This window comes from Daktulosphaira vitifoliae, unplaced genomic scaffold, assembly GCF_025091365.1.
Source record: "Daktulosphaira vitifoliae isolate Bord-2020 unplaced genomic scaffold, ASM2509136v1 Scaffold_3, whole genome shotgun sequence".
Lineage (NCBI taxonomy): Eukaryota > Metazoa > Arthropoda > Insecta > Hemiptera > Phylloxeridae > Daktulosphaira > Daktulosphaira vitifoliae.
In genome coordinates this window covers 26457458-26482039 of record NW_026099574.1, presented here as the reverse complement: position 1 = coordinate 26482039, position 24582 = coordinate 26457458, and the positions used below count along the sequence as shown (strand labels likewise).

At 25.1% G+C, this 24582-nt stretch overlaps 1 protein-coding gene and 1 long non-coding RNA gene across 4 annotated transcripts in view; one reads left to right on the top strand and one right to left on the bottom strand.

The window, feature by feature from the left end:
• Positions 1–24582, top strand: part of LOC126900197 (uncharacterized) — a 359021-nt gene that overhangs the window by 245990 nt on the left and 88449 nt on the right. The gene's annotated exons all lie outside the window — the stretch shown is intronic.
• On the bottom strand, positions 1989–6968 carry LOC126900201 (uncharacterized). 3 transcript variants are annotated; one of them, XR_007702816.1, is made up of 5 exons: positions 6711–6968; positions 5575–5836; positions 5402–5457; positions 5160–5340; positions 1989–2475 (listed from the first exon to the last, which is right to left on the bottom strand). It is a non-coding gene; the product is annotated as an uncharacterized LOC126900201 (long non-coding RNA). The 3 variants fall into 3 exon arrangements; XR_007702814.1 differs by having other exon boundaries at positions 5406–5457; XR_007702815.1 differs by lacking the exon at positions 1989–2475 and adding an exon at positions 4609–4693 and having other exon boundaries at positions 5406–5457.

Here is a 24582-nt window from a genome sequence, read left to right as displayed (position 1 = left end):
GCAAATGGCTACCATATTGAAAAATATACTATTTTTGTATGATAATTATGGGTTTTGTATTTTATTTTAATAGAAGTTGATGTTGCTTTTGCAATTATCCATCAATTTTTTAAAATTAAACACTATCTACAGATTTGCATCGAAGCGTTTCTTATGATAGTGATTTTAATCACTGTCAGATTAAATCTATACTGGACCCTACTATGCAATGTCTCTACTATGCCGCGACCCCACTGTGCTACCGTTTTTTTTATAGATAATTTTATACAAGGATAAAATAGTAAAAAACTTCATTTTATTCTATCCGCTGATCGAGTGAAAAAGATTGAGTTGACATGATATAATTTCTCTAAGAGCTTATTTTTTCAATTTCCACCCTTAGGCCATTTTAGAATTTTTATTTTGGTAAAATATCTATTACTGCATGTCAAACCTTATTCTATGGTCATTTTTCAGTTAACCACTAAATAATTACGTATCCCTTTAATATAATCATGATTAACGGATATTATTTTTGATTTTAGATTTCGACCAAACATAAAAATTATTATTAAACCACATGTAAATTATTAGTGTATATTTATACCAAAAAATCTTCAAATAAATTGGCTAATCGGTAAAAAGGAAAATTCTTATTTAAATACCGTTTTATAAAAATATTGTAATTTTACTTTTAAAAAACTCAACATTTTTAAATTTAAGTACTCTATTATTTATTCACATTAACTTTGTTACAAACTTAATATTCTATGATGAAGACACATAAATATACATAATGTTACATTCAATATTCTCAAACTTATTTATATGCAGGATTATTCACTTATAATGAAATACTTAATTGATTTGAAAATATCAATAATATGATAATTTTTGTATTGCATTTTTAACTCAATGTTTATCAAATTTTATCAATTATAAAGTATTTGTTAAGATCATCCCTTCTTCATTATAAAGGAGTAAACTCCAATTTTTAAAATGGCAACACACATAATTGATTTGCTTATTTATTTATAGATATTCTGATTAATTTACATGACAAACACTATAAAAATACTGATTCAAGAGTTGTTATCGAGCAGTCATTTCTAAATTGGATCGTTATCTAGAAATTAGACTGGTGCACTATGTGTGTTGCCATTTGAAAAATAAAATTGACATCTTTATAATGTTTAAGGAATAAAAATAATTAATAATAAACTTAATAAAAAACAATTTATGATTTTAAAATGAAAGAAACATTGAACTAAAAGAAACAAATAAAAAAAGTTATTAATGTTTTTTGATAAAGTGGTTCATGATAAGTAATTCATCCTGTACAGGGCAGAATAGATCTAACTCTTAATAGAATAACTCTTCTTAATTAAAATTTCATTGTACATATTTTTAAAATGATAAACTTATTTCTTCCACTACTGTAAAATCAAATTTTCTATCATATGTTTTCAATAATAAAAAAAGTATTATATTTTTTTATTATTAAAAACAAATAATTATAAATATTATTTTAAGGTAGTGTAAGAATGCTTTAATTATGAAAAAAAAAAAATTATAATGAAATATTAATTACATCAAAAGTTATAAAAATTGTCATTTTTAGATCAAATTAGATCTATTCCCGTTCGTATATATATTATAAATTGAAATATAATATTATTTAAGTTGTTTTATTTTTGGATGAAAAAGAATCCGTTAAAAATTATTTTATTATAACTGTAAAATTATAAATACACATTTACAAATTACATATAACATGTTATTAGTAAACATTAATTATTAAGTAAATACGTACCTAGTTATTTCCTTTTAATACGAAACACTTTTATGAAGCGTCTTGAGATTGCCTAGTTAATACGCCGTGTTAAAGTATTGACAAAAAATAATTATACTAGACTAGAATTGTCAAACATTTTTTTAATTTAAAATAAATATTTTGGCAAAAATTAAAGTAAAATATCTGTTAATATATTGAAATGGTATTTATTTTAATTACATATATATAAATCGGTTTGTTTACAATTTTCTAACAGAAGACACAAATTATAGTTTTCTGATTTTGACAATAATAAACATTTATACAAACATTCATATAAAAATAAACATATTAATTGTAATGTGCTGTTTAGTATGTGAATAAGCTGAGTACTAGTAGTTGACGTTTAAGTTCTGACTTTAATTCCATTTGTTCCAGTGATGCTATGTTATGTTCATTTGGTTCGGGCGCAAATATATTTGATATCCGTGGACATTTTTTCACAGTTATCTAATATAGTTCAATAATGTATCCATTTATGTATCATGAAATTTACATAGTTTCTTTAAATTAAAATTAGAGAGAAGAAAAATGTGATGTTCATTTAAGCATAACCAATAACCCATTATTATTCCTTATCACTCCTCCGATCCATGACAACACCTCTCCAGTGACGCCACCACAAAACGAACTGAAAAGTCTTATCCCATATTACACATTAGCTGTAGACAAAAAAAACTAGTTAACTGCTAAAAATCTAAGAATTTACATATTCGATATCAAGAAACAGCATCAAATGAAACAGAGTTCTTAAACGTCAACGCAACAGCGTTGAATATCGATTTAAGCGATATAACGATATTTGTCATATAAGAAAAAAATAAATAAACAAAACAAAGATTAAAAATAACAAAAATGTTCAACTGTCTACTTGTGTAGACGGAATTCTTGATATACGATATATTTTTAATATATATTGTATATAAGTAACAATGTGAAAATCATGAGCATTTTATTAAAACTTCTTAAAATTCAAGTAATATAAAAGAATTAGAACTGAGTAATAATCTGATATATGTTAATAACATTGTTGCTTTCTTATTAACAAATGATTTTTGAAAAATCTATAAAAAATATACTTGATTCTTCTTGTATTAAAATTATTAAAAATATTCGCATACAATATAATAGCAATAATAAAAAAAAAATATTATCAAGGGGTACGCGTAAAAAAGTGCAGTATATACAAATTAAAAACTATTACTCAAAAAGTATACATATTAAAATTGTTAGTATACATGTTAAAAATTTTGGTTGAATCATTACATATGACAAATTGCCATTTAATTAAGCTCAAGTGACACTGATAAAGTCGACTCCAACATTTTAGAATTAACAACTGTTTAATTTAAATCACTTTGAACTCACAGTTTATTTTAACATCGTTTAATTTAATTTGAGAATTACGTTTACATATGTGATCGAATTATCCTTAAACTTTTAGGATAGCACATAATTATTTAATATAAACGATTTATAATCCAATCCATAATTTCAACCTTGTTGAAAATTTAACTATCATCATTTTCAAAAACCAATTCAGATAATTATGTTCTTAAATGTTAATATCTATTAATAATAAATTCTGGTGAGAATGTAATTCAAAACAATATTTTGGGTTTGCCTTGTCCTTAATTAAAGTTTATATATACAGTTTTATCAGATATGTAGCTAATTTCACCTTATGACTTGTTTTTCTCGCTTTATTTTAATTATTAATGACTTCATTGACAAAAATATATTATGCACTATATTTTGATTAAAAAAAAACTACATTATGTTATGTTAATACCGGTCCGGACGTTCCAGACGCCAGACATTAAAGCCTTAAGCAATAATGTTTGAAGAAGTAGTTTTTTGTTGTTGTTTTTTCGAGACATATCAAAATTTACATTTGTTAATTACCTATTATTCCGGTTTTAAACTTATTACAATATGGTTATTCGTTTAGTTAATCATTTTTCTGTTTCACTCTTGTTTATTTATTTATTTATATTACATTATAATAGATGCTGTTACAATGCCGACCACTATTGTATTATTACGCTTAATAATATTATTATAAACTGTGTTTAACTGCTTCAGGTGTTGTCCATCATATTACATTGTGTTCGGGGCTTATAATAAATAACTAAAAATGTAGTTCTCGGATCAATACCGATGTTCAATAGTTTCCCTCGAACATGTATTAATATTGAACGTTTACCTACCTAAAAAATATACATCTTAGCCCCTGAAACAATGTAACACATTGAAACGTTAGCAAACATATGGGACGAATGACTAGCAGTGGCCTCGAGCGGGTTGCTCAAAAGATAAATCGTTATGCCATTGCATGTATGTGAGTTTGTTTTTTCTTGTATCTATTCTTTTGAAAAATAATATACTTAAGCGTTGACCGTCAGAAGCGATAGTGGTGACTTATGATTTCTTTTTTTATATTGCTCGACCGTATCGGATTTCATCGAGTCCTCTCCCTTGACTAGCGTTGTTGCCGCTGTCTCGTATTTAACGAAGTGCACCACACCTGTTGCGAAAGATTATGCTACGTTTCTCTCGTGATTACATATGTGCACATGTTCAAGGTAAAGCTGTAGAAGAATTTTTTTGTGTTTTATTTCAGTGATTTATAAACTATCAAAATATTTCCTAAGTTTCTTGAAACGGCAACATATTTTATATTACTATAGTTAGTAATTAAAAGCATATTAGGTTCAACCATTCTATGGAATAATGTGCACACTTAAATTTCATGCTCTCTCAAATATGTAAGTCGTAATATGTTGCAGAATGGCGTATAATATCATAATTACAAAATCAGACTGGCAGCGTGTGATAACAATATATTATACGAAATGTATTTTTCTCCCCGTCAGGATCCTGAAAAATGTGATAAAATCAATACAACGCCAAGACATCGTTATGGATAGCTCATGAAATAGGAAGAACTTTGTAAGCTTAAAATGGAAAATTACTATCAGATTAAAAATTTCTCATTTGATTATGTCTAAATATGAGTTACGAATTTCTCAAACAACTTTGATTTTATAAAATATTAAACTAGTATAACAAATTCTAAAGTATTACAAACTCAATATTTAATATAATTAGGTATAAATGAAATATAAATATATTGTGCTAAAAGGGAGCTTTGTTTTAACATAATCTGAGAAACTTACACATGACGTTACAGTAAAATTCTGATCATGCAGTGTTAAGGCGTAAACAAAATAGAGTTTATACTAAAATAACATAATGATATAAACTTAAAGTAAAATAAATAAATACACTAATAATGTAAGTATAATTTAAATAATCGTATATTTCTTGTGCTTTTAAAACTCACTATAGGTCAAACTTATTAAAAGTTGATTAAGAATTCTTTCAGCCATCATTAAAATCCTTTATTTATATATGAACTGAAAATAATTTTGTTAATTGATTGTTTGAAGTTGAAATAACATAATATCATCTTTGTTATATACCGCCGTTTATAGTTAGTCATGTAAATGCCTTAACTGTATGATCTAAAATAATTGGTGTGTATATTGAATGTATGTTTAAAATTTATATTTATAAAACCAGTACCCACGCTGTGATAAACTAAAGTTATTCGACCACGTTTTGTCAGTGTATGTCAGGTGCTAAACAGACAAAGATCGGTTATTGGTAAATGAGAAAAATACGTTTATATATGTAAAACGCCTCTAGGCCGGAAAGAGACCGTATTTTTATTATGCGAACAAAAATAAAAAATGTACTTTTTTTGTTGTTCTTTTCCTTCGGACCAACCTTGTTGCACTGTATTGTATTGTGAAGCGTAGAAAAAATGAACCCACTTAGAAATAAACGACACCAGAGGCAATGTTCAGGTTTATAAAGTAATATTTTCATCGTTCATTTTTTAGATGTCCAAAAATTCAACTCCATCAACATTTTCCCTTATCTGAGTTATGGGGGTAAAGTAAGTTTCAGCTGGTAACGTAAGATCAATGAACAGTGGAATTAAAACAAATATATTTCCTAACAACATAGACAGTTTATTACAGTAGTTTAAATTATCAATTGCTTAAATAAATATTCAATTTATATTTCTTTAAGAAAATGGAAAATAATATTCCGGTAATTAAAAATATAAACTAGTATGCTGAGTTTTTGTTATATATAACATTAATAAGTCAGACAAAATTTCATAACCATTTTGATACAAGTCTAAAATAATTGATCAAGTTAGCCTTATTAGCATGGTAATAGTATTATGATTATAAAACATAATTATCGTTATATCTAACAAATTTCGTCGGTAAATCTTGACATTTTGGTACGCAATTGCTGCATAAAATAAGATGAGATGAAAGAAAATGACACGCACGTAGGATTATTATTAAACACAGGAGATGAGTTAATTTCAAAACGATAAGAATCGTGATCATAAAAACTAATTCATGATGATGTCACGTCAAGAATTCTGATCGCCAAAATCGGATGCATAATACTAATTTATTTATTAAGAAGCGAAGAATAGATTAAGATATGAAACTTGTATTTATTTATTTTTGTCTGTTTAAGATTGCAGTAGTTTATTAATTAAATGCCAAAATGAGTATACATGTGTCACGGAATCATTGTAATAATTTAATAAGAAATAGAGAATTGATATATTGTAATGTTGTTTCGAAAGCTGTTTGCGCCAACGCTTTTTATATTTTATTCACTATAACTATTAACCACTGCCGTGGTTTTAATATTTAAACTCTTTTATACTCAAAATATTTAAACGTAACTATTAAAATTAGTAATAAATATATGCAATTATTTTAACATAAACAAATATTTAGTACTATTTACTTATTTTATGACAAAAATATATTGGTTCAGTCTTACAGTTTAAACTTACGGTACTTTGATAAAATACTCCTAACACAGCTTTTGTTTTCTATTCTCTGTCGATATTTCTAGTGACGAAGAGATAATACTGTTTTGAAATTCTCTTGACATAATGGTGTTTTGTTAGTCAGTTAAGCTACCACAGCGACAACAAACTGAAATGTATTGCATTTTCTCAACACGATATTCTAGTGAACACATCAAATAAGAATTACATTCAATTTAATAAAGTAACGCTGATTTTATATTGATTGATTTTCTTTGAATTTTTGAGAAATTCTACAAAATACACAAAACAAAAAAATATATATATAATCATTTATCCTATACCAATTTCTCTCATTAGATTTCATTTGGCAATTCAAATAAAATATTATTAAAGACGATGTGTTTTATTAGAAATATAACAGAGTTTTTTTTTAATAATTATATATTAATGTCATAATTATATGGTTTTAAGTGACGTTGAATAAAAAAAATACATCTGAAATAAGTGGTTATAGCTCCAGCACTAACATAAATTTGCATACAATTAATTTTAAGAAAAAATTTGGTAGTTTATAAATTTGGAAAATAGTATTTTGTATAATTCACTATCGAACAAAATGTTAATAAGTCACATATCTTGAACTATGACTTAATAATATTTAGTACTGTTTTTTTTTAATTGAAGAATGAATTTTTTCTTTTTACTTTTTATGTGTACAAATGTATTTAAAATATTTAACTCTTTGTCAAATATTTAATGTAAACTTAATTGAGAATGAAATGGACTTGATTAATTTCTACACATAATAATTTATTGACGTTGTTAGAAACGCACGTTAAGTAATTAATTATATAGAAACACGGCCGGAGTGGACTATTTTTGCCAATGAATCGCATTCTATACGGAATAGGCTTTACACACCCAAAATTACTTCCCAAAAGTTTTGAAAAGCAATTCGTGTAGATACCTTTTGCAAAAGTGTCCGCATAAAGTTTCCGACGAATAAAATTCACTTACAATTGAACTCGTGCACTCAATTTAATTAACTTAACCACTGCGAGTTTCTGGAAGAAACTTTTTCAAACCACCGTACACGTTATTAACGTATCTATACAAATTGTTATTGAAAGAAGTTTGAAAAAATGTAAAGACAATGTAATTATAATAATAAAATATCTTCTTCACACACAATCTGTGTAATTATAGATGACCGTCTGTTCGATTAAGCTTTTCCAATTCATTTATTTTACCCGACGGCAATCGCCTGTATTCGCGTGTTCTTCATTTACTGTGTGTGTAAATTAAATAATAACACACGATATAACAAGTATATTGCAAAAAAAAAAGTCGTAAACCTACGCACTACTTTTTAATGTGGCCAATCCATGTAGCTGTGGTACAAGTAGAAAGAGAAAAATAGTGAAAACCAATGGATGGTTCATAAACACACACGTTTGATCTTAAACTGCATACCATTAAATTCTTGATCTTGATCTTGCATACAAAATAACTCTACGGCAATAATATTGCTATTGTCCATTAAAGATCTCTAAACAATTACCTGAATTCCTTAAGCGTTGGACGATATGCAAAATAGTTTGTATATATTTATAGAATTGTATGAGCGCAGTTAGAATTTCTCATTGCTGCTCTTATTGAAATAACATTTTATACAAAAATTTATCCGTTGGAACTATTAGAATGCGTATAATTAACTCTATCTCAAAAAACAAATACATTTTTTTCATGAATATCTACAATGTCTTGGCGCCGCTCGATGTAACCAGTGAATACCACAAATATCTTTAAGGATATTGTTAGTATAAACTAGAATTAAATAATTCAAAAAATATTTTCGAGATGTACAGCTTTTATCTATACTTTATTGACGTACATTTTTTATTTTAATCAACTGTAAGTACACATATATTTTAAAATTAGAATTTATTATATTAAATTCAGTGGTCTACAGTATTTATTTTTTTTAATTATCTGCCACGAAGTATCAGAATTGTTAGTTTTTTTTAAGGATTGATGGCCTATGTAGCTTATTATTCAACTATAATTTAATTAATGTAAATTACAAAATATATTCTTAAATAAAATGCAAAACACAAATTTAAAATATGGCCGTATAAATATAACAATAATGTTTGCTGTTAAAAAAGAATAGAAAACAAGAAATAATGTAGGAACAGTAGTACTTGAATAATGTGTACCGCAATTTGACTAAACCAACATATTGAATAGCACAAATTCGATATGTTCAATTTATTTTCAATACTAATGGACGATAAATAACAAATAGAATAATAAGAAGCCCGGAAGGTCTATTAATAGCAAAAATTTTAGTTTTCTATACACCATTTGAGTGACAATTTCAAACAACCATTAAAAATGGTTTTTTTTTCATCTATGGAAAAGCATTTTAAAAACGGTGATAAATTTATTGATTATTTTCAATGCGATGAATATATATTTAAGAAAATGAATACTAAAATCAATAATAACAATAAAAAAATAGCGGAGGCAAAGTAACAAAAGATTTTATGGCAATAGTAAGAGTGCATCAAAATTCTGCTTTAAGCCCTTACTTGTTTTTTTAGAGTGATGTATGAAATAACTACAAAAATTCAATGAGAGGTACCAATTTAATGCATGTTATTCACTAATAATATAGTATTAATGGGTGCAAATAGGGAGGAAATGAATCAATGGTTAGAGATGTGGATATCAGCTCACGAAAGAAATGTATCAAGATTAGTAGGAGTTAGACAAAGTATATAGAATACGAGTTTGACAAAGGAGAACACAAGATAGATGAAATAAGGAAATCAGTGACAATAATCAAGAATGTGATAGAAAAAGAAGAAAGTTTTAAGTATTAAGGATCAGCTGTGCAAAAGAACGGTAAAATTGATAAAGATATAGACACAGAATTAAGTGCGTTTTCAATGAGACTAAAGGGTAAGTTCTATAAGACTGTAGTGAGACTAGCTATGATGTATGGTTCAGAGTTTTGGATGCTCGACAAGAGAATAGAGTAAAGTAGAGAATCAGTTTGGCAGAGATGAGAATGGGTAGAAGATAGGATAAGAAACAAATATTTAAGAAGGAGTATATGTCATTGAATGCAATATAAGGACGACTAATGTGTTACGTAAATTATGTAGAAGATTTTGTCAAGTGGAAGTTTAGGTTAAGGGTGGCCGACCTCAAGAGTAATTGTGATTGAGACGAGAAAAAAGAAAAAGACTCTCAATACTTTTTATCGATTGAAGTCCGAAAATCCTGAAAACACGTGTCACATGACAAGTTTCTTCCGTCAAATCTACCATTATATTTAAAATATCTGAGTAAATATAAAATATGTTTTTATATATAGTAAAACAAATTAAATAAAAAAATGTTGTGCGAGTATTAAAGTATTTAATCAAAATGTTCACATTATGCATTTTAACTTCGAAACCAAATTGATTTGTTAACAGTTTTAAGTTTTATCAATGATTATATAACTTTTTATAGTTATTATAGTATAAAAATAATGGTTCATGTAGTATTTTTTATAGAATTTGATAAATGATTTAAAAATTTTTGAATTCGTTCAAGAATAGTAATTGTTTATCACTTTTATTAAAATTTTAATATACTCAACAAATATATCGTTGGTGACTATTTAATATACAATTTCTAGAATTGGCCTCAGACCTTTGAAATATAAATTATGAATTAAAATTTATAGTGTATAGTTCAACAGCCATACTTTTATTGATGCTTATAAAATAATACATATATATTAAAATAATTTAAACATTCTGACTATTTTAATTATTAATTAGTTTTCAAAAGATTATATATTTCATAAAATAATAATGCAATCGATTTCATTCTACTGAAGTGTATAGGATTTTTAAGGTATAAAGTTACTAACTTAATAATTAAATAAAAACTGAATGAAAATTATTAAAAATTAATTTAATATAATTTACAGCAAAGAAATTTGCTTCAATCTTTAAATGTGCCGTAAACCTGATTCCGACACAGTGCCGTAACTTTTGAATAATTTTTATTTCGAGGTCAAACATGGAATTTCATGAATCTTTAACATTTTAATTATTCTGAACATTGGTAGGGATAAAACACTTTAAATTAAAATAATGGTGTATGAAAGTTTTTGTAAAAATTTTCTATATTTTCTATAAGTTTCTTTATTACGTTTTATATTTTTCTTATTTTAATGAATAATATTTTTAATTGCTTAATTGAAGTAGCGAAATTAAAGAAGATAATTAAATTAGAATTAAGTTAAGCATAATTATCATAATCATCATCATTTCTTTAAACTCTATCCTAACTATTTACGGTCGGCTCTACCTCACGATTTGACAGGTTTTTACACCGGCAGTCGACCTAAAACTACCTTATGTCGCTAAAGGAACCAATATAATGGCAAGGTGTAGGTCACTCTTCGGGAATCAACAGCAAACAGTACTGCTGAACATCAGCACTCGGGCGGCGACTGATTGATCCGCTGCACCACCACATCACGACAAAAAGTCGATAACAACTTTTGACCCATTATTTTGGAAAATATTCTTATTATTATGTTTTAGCTGGAAAAAAAAGTACGCCCGAGAAATGTTTAATAATATATATTATCATATCCGTGCCTCATCTCCAGAATAAACTTTAAAATGGTAACAACTCCGAAAAAAATGGATCAAAAATTGTTATCGACTAGTTGATGCGTATGTTTTCATTTGAAAAATGAAGTGAACACCCTTATAAGGTATAAGAGATGAATGAAAAAATACTTAATATATGAAACTGAAAAATACCAAAAATAATTTTACATTATTAATTTAAGCGAAATGTTTAGCATTGATAGAATAACGCTGTATTTATTTTATTAGTCAAACATAAAACTTTTCTGGATGCTAAAAGTTATTATTAGCTGAAAACCATTCATAGTATAATATTAAGCGTAATTGCGAAAATTCTGTGTAATCTTTATATTTTGCTTATCAACTTCAAACAATCAAAATAAAACAAACAAAACAGCTATCTACATTTATCCACCACTACCATCTGTTTTCTGTTACAGCATTATACAGGGTGGTGTAATTACCAGTTTAAAGTCAGGGTGAGGCTTTGTATTTTTTTTCGTTTTCTTATTTTAATTGGTTACTATTGTTTTGTCGCGTTAAGTAAATATTTTTAACGATCAGTATCTTAACCAATATGGCGGCCTTGTGGCCGGGTGCGAAAAAGTTAATATAATATACGACAACGATGACAGTGAAAATGTGTTGATAGCGTGGGGGGTCCTTGTCATCTGTTATCGTATAAAAGTGCGTGAGTGTGTGACTAAGCGAAGATAAGATACCAAATGTATCACGCCCCTTTCGTGAGTTCACCATGTGCCGTGAAGTGTACACATATTTTTTATTATATAAATTATTTTCTCTGCAGCAAATTAAATTAACGTGTATTTGGGGCGGCTTATCGACGACGATCGGCTCCTGTCGGCCTCAAGCCATAGATTGCACTTAGATATTATGAATCCACAAGCTTACCGTATCTTCCACAACATTTTCGCCTTTCTTCTCCTTAATACTTGATTAGAAACTTGGAGCGATCAAGTCAACTTAAAATTATTTGAATTCAGTAGATCTCTTAATGACAGGTATATGGCAAACGTACAATAGTTGTTCACAAAATCATTTTTCGGTATTAATAATAATTATTATTTATATAAGATTAATTTACGAGAATGGTATTACCTAATGATTACACAACAGATATTTTAAATACTTATCTAAGCAATAAAAAAGAAATATATTGTATTAATACGAGTTATACAACGATGCCATTGAATGAAATAATTTATAGAGGAGTGATGTTACATTTTAATCACTGATACACCATTCAAATAAAACTAAAAAATTCTAAATTAAATAATAAGGTAAGCTTTTTATATATGCTTTAAAACAAAATAATATATATAAATTTAAATAAACTTGTCAAACAAGATGCCTATAAAAAAAAAAAAAATAAAATTAAACAAATTTTTATAATTTTCAAACCAAAATTTTATAGAAAAATATTGCACTATAATTAATTTATATGACATTAAATGTATTTGTTATTTATTAAAAAAAAAACTTGTTTAATATTTTGATATAATTAAATTTGTGTACTCAACTGTCTGATAAATAAGAAAAACATTTCAACTGAGCTTTGGATAAAATTTAAAAAATATTAATTTCATGATTCCACTATCTAATGGATTTGTTATCTTTGTGCATAATAATATGCATGTTTATGTTAATAAGGTATTTATTAATTCTAAAACGATTAAGGCTTTTCAAGAAAAAATAATAATGTATTAACTAATATGAGGCATATACAGGATGATTTTTTTATCATAACCCACTCACTGTATATTATATGAATTCATGTTATAATAATAATAATAATAATAATGATTATTATTATTAAATAAATTTATATAGTTATGTTTACGTTTAACATAACTAAATACATATTGGCAAGAATAGTGACTTAACTCGATTTCTATTTTTAAAACAATAAAAAAAACACATGTTTAATCACTAAAATTTAAATTAATTATTTTATGTAATTACTATTGGAGAGCCTTAAAAAATATGTAGTTATTAAAAATTGTTGATTTATTAATTTTATTTTGCTTCCACGATAAAATTTGTGATTTTAGAGTTATATCACCATAAACTATTTATTACTATGTTTTAAATTTCATTAGGCGTTATGATTGACTTTTTAAGTAGGAAATTTTACACGAATAATGGGAGAGAAAATTAAAAAAATTACATTATATTTTTCAACAAAATACAGTGTTATTTTACTTAATTGTTTTCAATATCATTCTAATAGTAATACAATAGCAGTTGATGAAGTCTCTTTATAAAATTATTTTCTTGGCCATATTAATAAAATACTTTTTAACAGTTGTATTTAGGTTATACAGCTATTTAAGAATTCTATAGTTCAAAGAAATATATTATTTCTTAAATAAAACAAAAAATGTTATTAAGATATAAATATCTTTAATAAATCACTCTAAATGATTCATTAAAGATAAGAAAATAATTTTCTTTGAAACTATTGAACATTTTAAATATTTGCAAGGAAAAATATTGTTTGATTCAAAAAACTCAATAATTTATAATATTCTATAATAATTAATTAAATAAAATTTTAGGAAATTTTATTTTTTATAATAGTATAATTGAAAAAAAAAGTTTAAACAATTTTGTTTCTTAATTTTTATCCGATCAATCATTTGTTTTTTAAAAATTTGAATTTAAAATACAAATTTATCGTTATTTTGGTTTGAATAATACCGGAGGCTACTATAATCTGTTTCAATGGGCCATAAATTATTTTTATGGTATTTATCAAGAATTTTTTCAACGCCAGTTTAACAATTTTTGATGGTTTACTTGCGTTAAATATACACAGATAAAATGTCCTAATTTTCACATATATTTATTGGAAGTTTTTAACACATACAGTGTAAGGGAATTTTTGGATAAATAAAATAAGAATATTATATTTGTGTATGAATTTCAAATACTTTATGTCAAAATTAACTACTTACATGTAAAATTAATAAGTATATTAAAAATATCATATTGACGTGTGGGAATTTTAAGATCATTCCTATAAAATTATGCGTCTATTAATGATTTGGAAAATTAAAGATAAAATTAAATTAAAACATTTTAATAATTTCTAAAAAACTATCTTATTTTTGACAAATCGCTCTGTATTTTTTCGATTAATTTAAAAAAGATAATTTTTTGTTTTTTAACTTTTTTGTCCTTCACATTTACTGAATAGTATTTATTCATTTATCATTTAATCGTGAGTTAAATTACAATCATGTACGGTTTGGTAATGCATGATATTTAATATTACTCAACTTAGTATTATAACTACAACATAAATAAAATGATATTAATAAGCACTAGAAGCCAATTAAAATGTACAATCTATAATGTGGTCTGTGCAAAGTTTATAGTACTATTTATTGCCTTAAAGTAAATGACACAAATTTAATATTGTAGAAACATTAAATATCCCTATAATATAATAATTTAAATCATCAAATAATTCTATATTTTAGATATGAGAATAATTTTTTTTGAACAATACAAAATGATAAAATACCACAAATAAAGCAATTTTGTATACGTATACTATTATTATAAATGTATTTTTGTAGAAACAAAAAATGAGAAATGATAAAACTCAGATTGAAAAAAAGAAATACGTATTACATAATACAGTAGCATACAGTTATTCTACTGTTTTTATCTGTAATGTAAATACAGAAATGTTTCAAATTATCTGTATTTTATTATAGGTCTAATTTTTTCCACAAATTTTGAGAGCTATTTCAAAAAGAAAATGTATCAAATATTAAAAAACTATAAATAAAAAGCTAAATTTTTTTGGTTATGTATTATTACCATATAAAGGTATTTATAAAATAAAACTAGTAGTGAAATTTTATTGATAATATACTATTAAAAATTTTATTTATTTAATTATAATATTATTATTTAAAATAACAAAATCCATAATTTATCACTTCCATCTATGGGCATGTTGATATATATTTTTATCGATTAACTGTTAATGAGACTGATTAATTTCCAGTTCTCCAGGGTGTGGTATCCGGTCTCCATAATTATTCAAAGTTACCGTAGTCATTGTTTATTTGTCATGTGTAGTATCCTCTTAAAATTGATAAAAATATCGTCGACAATTAAACTATATTCTTATAAGTCTTAATGACTTTTTAGCATTGTCAGACTTGTTTAAACAAAGATATTACAATTTCTTAAAAAAAACAGTACTGACATCGGTGGTTATGCATTCAAACAAGTCACCTGGTATTTTATATCATAATTTCAGGGTAGCTTAATAAAACGTAGTATGTTTCTAATAATTATCACCAAATTAAATCAGAGACTAACTTTAAGTAATTTATGCTCAGATTATTAACGATTAATTGCTGTTATTAATCATGTAACAACGATATACTATGTGTAGATTATTGATTATTATACTTTCGTTTAAGACATTGCATCGACGCACCTTAAAAAAAAAATTTCAACAGGATATAAAAGGTGATTATTTTAAAGCTGGCCACATAATTTCTCTTAATACAATAATGTATATAACACTTTTTTGGAATTTGTTAGCTACATAGATAACTTCATTTATCTATTATAAAATAATTCTTAGGCCCATCCTTGAAATCTTATAGGAATGATAACTTAACTATTTTTATAGTAAAATGTGTCTTGAACTAGCTAATAAAATAAAAAATAATCTAATTAAAAAAATTATTGGTCAACATCAACATTTAGACCAATACTTTGAAATTTATTAGCATTTTAAAATATAGACCGTAGGTGAAGCGTTGATGCTGTTATTTTTATCATAAGTCATTTTTCAACTCCCAACACCTCCTTCTTCCTAGGTACGTAAATGTATATATCTTCCGAAGCATTAGTCCAAAAGTTGTTATCAAACAGTAATTTTCTTAATTAGATTATTTTTTATTTTATAAACTAGTTAAATGTGTATGTTTCCATTAAAAAAATAAAGTTGACTCTTATAACGTATTGGGGATAGATTAAAAATATAATTAACAATTAATAAATCAAGAAATGTATAAAATAATAATATGCTAAAAATAATTTTTTTAGCATAACTATTATATTAAGAGAAATCGTTTGATTATTATTAAAATAATCGCTCTGTATACTGAATCTCTGAGTGTAAAATAAATGAAGCTTATAATACAAGCAGCCTACAGATTAGGTTAGGTGTATAGAGACGTCAGTTGAGTAAACGGATTAATGACACGTGCCTTTATTTTGATCTGACTTAAATTTGGTAATCGTCACAAATTACTCATTTGTTAATCTAATTATGGAAACTTTATACTAATCAGAAAATAAGATCGTGACTTACATAGTGAAAGAGTTTATAGCCATGGGTTAATGTAATTATTTATTGATAGTATGATTATATGAAGATAATTAGCACAAATCAATCAATCGCAAATCACTTAATCTACTTAGGGTTTTATTACATAAAGGGTTTTCTATTGACCTATAAAATATATTATAAATTCGAAGAATAAAACAATTGGACTCAATTATTTTACATTAATAATATTATGTATTAATATATGCGTAATATATTCTTATAAGTAAAAAAAAACATTAAAATTGTTGTATCTGAATTTTATAAATATTTGTAGAACTATTGATGTCTCCATAATTTTTCAGTGATCTTTAATATTTAAAAATTATTTTTAGTGTAATTTATGTTATTTCAGGTAATTTTTAGCCTAATTTGTTAAATTAGCACATTCATTACGACACTGTTTAAAACAATATGTTTTGTACATATAATTAAGTATTCAATTTTTATTTTATAACAATTGTAAGATCACCAAATTACTGATGACTATTTTATTATATTATTCGTAAGTTTAATATTAACTTTTAATCTATTCATTAAAATTAAATAATTTTTTTCTTTTCATTTTTCGTTAATAATAATATTTTTAAAAAGTGAACTTTTGTTGAGTCATTTATTTGACCAAATTTTTTTTGGAAATTTGCTTTTCATAATGAATTAGCTTACAACTAGGAAGCCAAAATTAAAATTACAAAACAAATTTTTTTTTACATACTTCCTTTTGTTACTATACGAATCAGTTTAAAGTAAATACGTTTTATTTAATAGATTAAGTTAAATGTTACCATAGAGTATATCTTTAAAAGTGTTGAACTTAAAGATGTTACATAAGATGCTTGTTGTATTGAATAGCAAAATGATGAAGTGATACATTTTAGTGTTATCGAATTAATTTTGATGTAATGCTATCGTTGATATGAAACTATCAATTTTCACTCATAATTGGGAATAAAGTATATATTTATATAAAATTTAACTGTTTCTTGTGAATTTGTCTGTTTTATTTCTACTACTTAATTTTATCATCATAAAGAAAGTCAATGAGTTACTATGAGCTTTTGAACAGATGTCAAAAACGTTTGGATAAAATATGATAGATAGGATTTTTGAAAAAATTACTTATCGATTTTACAAATATTTTAGACTTGAGACTCTACAGAATCGTAGAATGTTAGCGTGAAAACCGATAAAGTTTCTTTGTCTGAAGTATAAAATATTGTACGGTTGACGTACCTCAAAAGCCATTTGACGAGAATAAAAATTTTTATGTATTGTTGAAGAATTGCTTAGATAAAACTTTTTAAAGAAAGGAATAATAATTTGACAAATAAAAAGAATAAATTTAGTTTATTAAGAAACAGACAAATGACAAATGATACATACTAAAGCAAATATTAAAATATTAAAAGTTTGAAAAAGTTCAAGTAATTGTAATTGTGGTCACCCAAATGTTATAAATTAACAAAGACTCTCAACGAGAGTCGCATTGTCTAAATATAATATTGTTTCGTTGTTCTGTATGAATTTTTCAAGTGGTTTTAGAAAAAGTTAACACAAAATTTTAATTAATATGAATTATTTGTGTATCACACAGACTAGGTACTAGGTCAAATTTATATAAACTTTCATTAAGAAAACTTTGTGCAAATAATGATGTATGTTTGTTTAGTTGCTTCTCCCCACTTCACTATTCCAAAAATTCTCAGATTATTCGTTTCATTTTTCAAATGCTTAAACAAATAAATAATTCGTGTTACTCAATTTAAAGTTCTTGTAAAAGTAATAAATAATAAAAAACATTAATCATGCACGTCATAACTAGGTATGTCACTATGCAAAAATGAGTAAATTTTCTTAAGATTTATTTTATCAGCATTGAATTTTCCTGTTATAAAGTTTTTATTTCACAGTAACAAAATAATTTTTTTTAAATTATCTATTGTACTTTGCATAGTGTCGTAAGCGCAATTGGGATAAGTGAGTAGCTTAAATCAATATACAATGAATTAGTCCTTTTAAATCTAGTAAATGATATATATATATATATATATATATATATATATTGTTAAAAATAATTTAGAACTCTTAAAAATGTATTCTAGTTGCGCCTAAACATAATTTTAATAATATAAAAGCATTAAGTACAGAGTTATATTTAACATTTTTGGAACCAAATGTTTCAATTTTATTTAATTTAGACGTCATAAATGATATATTTAGTTGAAGTGTTTACAAAATGTAGCATCACCAACAACGGGTTAAAATGGCGATGAAAAATATAAACCTTTATGAAGGAATTACTTTTTGACGCTTGATAAATTAATGTAAACAATTATTTATTTTCGATTACATGTTGAAATAAGCAAATTACTATGATTATTAAATATTTTTTTTTATTAAAATACAATTTTTTATTATAAATTATATACTCTGTTTATATCGTATTATAATGTTATGCACTTCCTTAACACTCATAAAATAATATGTAGTGTAGAATTTATATAGAGGTAGTACTTCTATGAAATTCTCAAGTAAAATGGAAAATGTGTGTTTTATTGAAAATATAAATTTCTAGTAATTTGACAGGATAAAAATAATATAATATTATTTTACTTTGATTCTTAATCGTGCATTATAAAATTTTTAAATATAATTTTACCACTTTTTTAAATTTATTTGCAGACTTCTAAGTTATTATTGATAACAATAATCGTTAGTTAATTAATTCACTATATGTTTTTATTTTAACATTGTTCTTTTATTCAATTTAATTTTTAAAATTCTGCTCATAGTTTTTTTAATGTATTTTTATGAAAAAAAATCTTGAACAAAACAAATACACTTCTCTTTCAAATAACTTTTATGTACATTGAGTTGGCTAAGGTACAACAAACGGATAAAACTTAGTTTACCTCATGCTTTTCCACTGTTATCGACATATGATTGAATTCGTTTGTCATTTTATCTCGTTTTCCTATGACAAAAAGACCGTCTATCCATAAGGTCTTTTTACAAAGATCAATAGAACGGCATTAGATTTTTTCGCCTATGTAGGTGATTTTTCACTCACTTTGAAAATGTTGTTCAGGGAAATAAAAATATATAAAGAGGGTAAGAGTGCTGAATTACAATAGACAAAATAATGGGCAGAAAAATATTATATCTAGTATAAAAATAGCGTTTTGGGTTGTTCACCGGTTTAAATATATGACTCAGAAAATTCCCAAACGAAGTTTTATCCACCAAACGAATGTTAAGAATTTTAATAAACACATTGTATTGTAAGCGTATACTTTATAAGAGGGTTTTGACCTCCGTGTAAGGGGATCGTTTTCTCAACGTCTGGGGAAATCGTAAAAAAAATGTGTAAACACATTAAGTTCTTTGGGGACTAGCTAGTTAGTCAACCCATCCCACTCAAGGGATTTTGCATCGAGATGTAGAGTTTGGTGTCTGACACGAGGAAGATACTTACTACTTCATTGATAAACAAAAATACTTAACCCAAAATAATTTTGTTAAAAACGTGGGCATTAAATAGTTTTTTAGTTTTAAGTAAAAAGGTATTATTTATGCAAATATTTTAGTTGTTTAGTATTGAAATTTGGCCAAACTTAAACTTCACTTTTTTAAAACTTAAAAATGACCTTTAATACTAATATTTGTGTATTAAACTTTTACTTTATAAGAATCTTAAAGAATAACTACAAAAAATTACTGAAGTATAAAATTTCATAAACAAAAGTTAACCATGTCGTTTTTCGATCGTTACGATCAAAAATATATTTATAATATTTATAAAATGATGTACATAAAAATAAATTAGAAATCAAAGTAAAGGTAGATTGTATTAAACATAATTTGATTATAAGAAATTCAAATTTTATTTACATCGAAAAAAATACAATATTTTTATTACAATATCTTATAAAAATGAGTGTTCAATATCACTGTGTTGTTTGTATCGCAACAAATTGAAATTATGTCTTATAATTTTATAATCAATAACTTAGTTATGATTTTATAGCAAATAATTAAAATGTTGGTATATAAAAAAAAGAAGTTTTATTAAAAAATACACCAATAACATATATAATATTGTAAATATAATCAATGAATATTACACGAAAACTCATGGGTCTGTTAATATTTGTCCAATTGTCATGTGAAATTCATAGAGTCAGTTTTTTCGTATAAGGAATTGTGTTTTACCAGATAAAACTTCATTGAAATGAATTGATATAAAATATGTCAATTCAATAAGAAACACTTTAAATCGAATACTTATGTTGTTGACTGTCAGTTCCCATGCTATAACCCTTCGTAGCCCGTATTCTACAATCATCCGTAGGATACCTAAATGTGAACAATACTCTGTAGTATCGTGATGGGGTTCATTTGTGTGATGTAGGATATGGTAAAAATCAAACCAAAGTGGTCGCCATAGCAAAATGTCAACATATATCCGAATAATTTAGTCGCATGAATAGATCAAAATCACTATATATTGTTTAACAATATACTTGTAAAGGGCATGCTGAATTTTTCAATCCTGTTCTTTATTCCCATATGGTATGGTTGGACCAAATTTACAAATCAGTAATACAAAATTGAGTCACCACGTGGATAACGAATTTACTAAGATATTGTCATTTACAACCGGGTGTATTATGTTTATTTAATATATTGAGTGAATAAAATATCTCATTGATGTAGTTGGTCAAATTGAAGGAATATCACATGCTGATCATTATATTTCCATTAGATGTGACAAAGAACACGGAGAGTTAAGACTCAAACGTGTCTACTTTTAATCAAGTTACTTCTTTTCAACCAATGGCATTGGTAGATATTATTTATTTTTATTTCTTGTAATGGTTTTTATTTACACTTGTTAAACTTTTAATAACTTTTCAAAAATTGTTTATAATAATCTGTAGTCTAAGTATATCAACAAACAATATTTTTTCAAAACCAGTATTGTAAATAAAAAATATTTACATATTTATTTTGAATCAATAAAATGTAATTATTTTAATAATACCTTTAAAAATCACCCAGATAAGTATATCAATAAAAAAAAACAGATGTTGCATGATAAATAGTTTTAATTGAAATTTTAACTTTCAATAAAGCAATGGTTTTCTGGAAAAACAACATCTTTGGATATGTTTGAAGAAAATGAAACAATTGAAAATCAATTTATTGTTGTTTAACGTTGCTGACCCAATGTGTTTCTTTCACACACCCATATACAATATAAAATAGATTAATAACTATGCCGGTCAGTAGTAATACAAGCGTTAGTTAATGTAAAAATAAATGTAGACGTCTTATTAAAATCATATCAAAACTTTTCATGTAAATATGTTTCAATAAACTAAGATTTTGTTATCTTTTCTTGTTTCTAATCCTACAATCACTACCAGAGGACACGACTAACCTTAATCCGTTTTCGAATCATAGGTTCTATTGCCATTTTCAGACATCAAACACCTCTAGGAGGGCTATAATAAACGATTTAAAAGATACCTATTGTAAAACACGTATATTATTATGAAGAGATTAACTAACCCACAAATATCTTGTATGAACATGTCTTATTTCAAATACTATAAACATCGCGTTTTACAATCACTGACTTTTATCATGAATTATTTCTTAACTCACAGTAAAATATAATTTTAAAATACTTATATATAACATTGTTCATTATGATTTATTAACTTCATGAAAATCATTTAAACTTTAATATTTTTTACATAAAGGTAGTTATAATGCGAAATTTTAAATTTTAATTGTGACTAATTAAATAAACTACATGTTATAGAGTTCATTAACATTATTGTGCTTCATAAGCACATGTTTACTTATTTTAGTTTTATAATGCGTATAAAAATATTTGTGAATTCATTGAACTATAATTACTGGGAAAAAATGAAATTGACTTCTTGGTAACAAATCTTTACACTTCAAAAAGTATGTTCTAATTGTAATTAAAAAAATAAATAAACCTATTAAAAATCTCTATCACCGATTTGAATAAAAATTTGAAAAATCGATTGTTTTTTTAAATGTACAAAAAATATAAGCGTTCTAGTGATATGAAGTGTGAAACTAAATGTGTATAAATGCATTATCAAGCAAAGCTTAATAATGCAAAATAAGTCCAGCTTTGACTTAAAAGCTTTTAAGTCATATGGAAACATCTGCTAATCTGATATTATCCCAGCAAAATTTATTTAATTCGGGGCCAATAATGAGAACTAACGGCTCGAATACGTTTGCATTTGAATAATAAAATACAGAACTAATTCATTGAGCAATAAATTTACATTGAGATTTATTAAGAATATTACCCATTATTTTTTTGTTAGATAATAATTTTTTCGTAAAAATTTGTACAGATTAAAATTTTGTTTTATTTTTATGAACAATAGTTGCTTGCTTGAAGTGCTTGAGGATATATCCATGTTTGCAGTTGATTTCTGACGTTTCGGACTTATTGCAGAGTCCATCTTCAGAGTGATGGTTGCTAGTCGGTGGCTGCAACATAGTTGCAATGAGTCCGAAACGTCAGAAATCAACTGCAAACATGGATATATCCTCAAGCACTTCAAGCAACAAGACAATCCATGAAAGCTTTAACACATTCACGAACAATAGTTATTATTAAGTTTATTGTAAGAAAAAATTATTTCTAAGGAAAGATTTTAGAGGGGTAACTTAAAAATGAAGTTAAAAAGAAAGCAATTTTTTTTTGTTATTAAATGATGATTTTTATAAAATTTAGACCAATTTTATATATAAAATTATTTTTTATATAATGTTATACTAAGTCAAAAAATAATTATACAAATTTTGTATCATTACAAATTTGGTAAATATTTATGAATAAAACTAAATTAAATTTTCATCCATACATTTTTATGGAAATATAATTATAATACAAAATAAATTATGGGTAGTATTCTCAATAAATTACATATAAAGTCACTCTTTAGAGTATATAAGCTTACAAAAACACTTAAATTTTTGAAACTTATAAAAGTTTTTTTATAATAAATAATAAATTATCAAATAGAAAAATGAGAAAAAAAACAATTTTTTTTTAATATTTTAGGTACCATTATTAAGAAAATCACATGTTTTTAAATGAATTTAGTTATTTTTTATTTAAATTGAACTTCATAAAATAACTCAGTTTAAATCCACTAGTATTTTTTTATAAAATAAATATAGTATATTATTTTATAATGAGTTACAATTCAACCTTAATCAATTTAGGTGTCAGTTTCAGACTTTTTTTTTATAAAATAATTCTTAAGTTATTGTAATTTAATAACTTTTGTCATATTTTTAATAAAAATAGAGCAGTAAAGTAGTATCAAAGAAATTATTGACAATATAATACAATACTTACTGGCACCTCAACAGTATTATTTTTGTAAATGTTAATAAAAATTATTTTGATTATATTTGGGAAAATGTTAAATCAATAAACTTAAATCTTTATAAATATATCTATCAAAATGATAATATTTAAAATGAAAAATATTTTTATTTAAATTTTGTATAATAATAAAAAAGTGTATGTAACTATAAATAAACTAAAGACTTCTTTCGTAATAAGTTTTTAAGATATAAACTTTTCCGACAATTGTGTATTAAAAAAACCCAGCACAGGGGGGTCGCGGCACAGTTGTGACGTGGTATAGTTGGATCAAGTATAATGATATCTGACAGTGATTAAAATCACTATCAAAAATAAACGCTTCGATGCAAATCTTTAGATAGTGTTTAATTTTAAAAAAATTGGTGTTTTATTCCAAAAGCTACTTGATCT